Source organism: Rosa chinensis, chromosome 1 (assembly GCF_002994745.2).
Source record: "Rosa chinensis cultivar Old Blush chromosome 1, RchiOBHm-V2, whole genome shotgun sequence".
Taxonomy (NCBI): domain Eukaryota; kingdom Viridiplantae; phylum Streptophyta; class Magnoliopsida; order Rosales; family Rosaceae; genus Rosa; species Rosa chinensis.
The window spans coordinates 22850952-22853780 of record NC_037088.1 but is presented as its reverse complement, the minus strand read 5'-3'; the positions used below and the strand labels follow the sequence as shown (position 1 = coordinate 22853780).

Genomic DNA, 2829 nt, shown 5'->3' with positions numbered 1-2829 from the left:
AAACAAAAGGAATAAAGAGAATACAAATTTCTATCCAATGTCAACAATCCTAAAGGATACTAATTAAACCTATTGCTCTGATACCAACTTGTCACATCCAAATTTTTTTTTTTTTTTTTAGATGCGACTTATATTCCAATCATGGAAATAAATTTCCAAAATCGAAATACGAATAATTGGAAAAGAACGATACTAGACAAGTTTTCGAAATTGAAACACAACCTTTATTACAAGAGGGGTTTACAACAACATTTACAACAAAAGGTCAACTATAATCCAAGTTCTTGTCTAGGACCCAAACATGATTAACAAAAACACACATGTATATTACATTATTAAAAACACCCTTGCAGTAAAATAACTTCAAACTTATTTATTTGTCACCTGCAAAATGATAAAAAGGGGTGAGCATACGTTGCCCAGTAGGAGAATGAAACCTCTGTGAAGATCATAGTTAGAATAGCAATAATGAATGGATGCAACTATTATCTATTCCCGATAATCCACATTGTAAAATAAACTGAACCTACATGTCCCATACCATGTATTTTACCACGAAGGTGACTCAGAGTATTCAACAATGTGAACTAACCCCCACCCAAAATCAAACCCCCTAACCCTCTTTTGCTAGTCATCTTGTCTATTCCCCTTTCGCCAGTCCCGAATTACCCTTTCAATATCCTATACTAAGTGCACATTCATAAGTGGGCATACCTGGGATCTGGTACCTGCTGAGGTTATAGACTCAACTACGCAAAAGATAAACCACATACTCATTCCAATAGCATATTTACATTACCATCACCACCCTTATACTTCATGTCTTATTGATGCACAAATACTTTGAATATGTAAATGTATTCATTATTCAGCCATACCAACAAACAGAAACACAGAGGACATAAATGCATATAATTCTGAACACAATCATCCAATACAATCATGTAAACAACCATTCATTGCAAACATAGAGGCTCCCCAAGTTTTTCCCATACCTCGATTGATTTTCACGTTAAGTATCCGGATGAAAACAAGTTCCTATTGCAAGAATAGAATTTATTAGTTCCACACATAAAGAATTAAAGCAAAACTCAGCTAACATACTAAGAAAATCTTAGCAGTGAGTTATTTTGACCAAAACAGGTTTTTACTTGACAAACTGAAATACTGCAGTTTTCTGACCCAGTCACCTTAATGTTAAAAACTGTACAAATCTGTTTAAAATCTGCTTCCAAGGTCTTCTAACGATTTGTAGCTGACATCCTAAAGAAACTTTCGGAATTTGAATCACCTGAAAAAAATTTTCCTAGAATTAGTTATGAATTTTTAAAGTTCAGCTACAGTCCCACGTTTTTCTGCAGAAACTGCTACTGTGTGCTAACCTCTTCAGTTTTAATGTACTTTCCACAACTCCAATTTGTGTAAAACTTTCAATACTGAAAATAGACTTTCTAAAGTGTTAAATAAAAGAAATCACACTTTCAACAAGGCTTTAAAGGATGAGTGAAGGCTTTCTAAATTCAACTTTAAAACTGCATATGTTTCCTACTTGGTTCTTGACTCTTCTCAAATCAGATTCTTTTAATCTATGTCTTCCAAAAATTCTAATGACTAAAGGAAACAACAAACCAGATACAAAGTGATTTCAAATTCTAATTTAGATCAATTCAATGACAAAAGATATAAACTATTTTCCAGAAAACTAGTGAAATCAAATAGAAGATGAGAAAATAATTAGTTCTAGTTGTTCCAGTAACAACAACTTTATTCCTAACTGAACTTCATCTCTGTTGTAACTTCTTCTATCATCAAGAATCCCCAAGTCTTATAATAACCTATGAACATAACTCAATTTCCAAATTGCATTAACCATCAGAACCACAAAGAACTCATCAAATCAAAAATTAAAAGAATCACACCTGACTTTTTACTCCTCCACTTCTAAGATACCAAAACCCTCTTTTTCTCTCTCTCCCTTGTTTATCTATGTATCTAGCAACTCAAGGAACTGTATGGAAAGCATAGTTGGTTTAGCCTATTTATAGTGTCTGGAAAGGAGGTGAAAACGTAGAAAGCAAGATAGATATTCTAATTGAAATCTTACCCATATAGGTACTAGACTTGCCACCTCCAGATTTCTAGAGTTCCAGCTCCTGATTCTAGGGTTCCAGCTCTATCTTCATAGCTTTGGGGAATCACCAAATTTGAAACTTGATTTCCAAGGCTGTTGACACCTCCTACTTACCCATAGCGGCGGCTCTGTCCTTTGTACTTTCCTAAGGCGGTGGCTGGTGTATCAGATGGAGGAGAATATGGGGGTGAGGAAGACGATGAAGAGACGGGACAATGCTTTGAGTTTAGGCGTTGTTTGATTTGGTTTTGTCGTGGAGTTTTATTCTATCAGCTGTTAAGCTACTTGGGTTTGAGTTTTGGGCCAAATCTTTTGGGCTAAACTCTAATTACTTAAACCCAAATAAATAAAATTCAACTCTATTCTATATATATAGATATATATATTTATATATATATAAACAATATTTAAACAAATAGTTTAGCACAATAAAATTAAACTTATTATTTTTTTTAGAAAATGTTTAAAAATTTTAGGTCGTCACATTTCGCCTCAATTGGCATTACTTTGGGATTGTGGTCCGATTTGGGGATTCGAACTTTAATTATTTGTGATTCGTTGACTGAATCAAGGCTGTGATTTCCTTAGGTGCTGACAGAGTACATTCTTTAAGCAGTCTAGTGATAGGAGCATAAAATGCGACGAATTTATAGTTTAACTCCTTACGCTTTTGCTTAGTTATTTGATTAAAAAGATCA

The 2829-nt window shown here is 33.8% G+C and overlaps 1 long non-coding RNA gene across 1 annotated transcript; it reads right to left on the bottom strand.

Annotated features, from left to right (window-relative positions):
- Positions 1 to 207: 207 nt before the first annotated feature.
- On the bottom strand, positions 208 to 2368 carry LOC112181820. The gene is made up of 2 exons (XR_002929122.2): positions 2105 to 2368; positions 208 to 384 (listed from the first exon to the last, which is right to left on the bottom strand). It is a non-coding gene; the product is annotated as an uncharacterized LOC112181820 (long non-coding RNA).
- Positions 2369 to 2829: the final 461 nt, after the last annotated feature.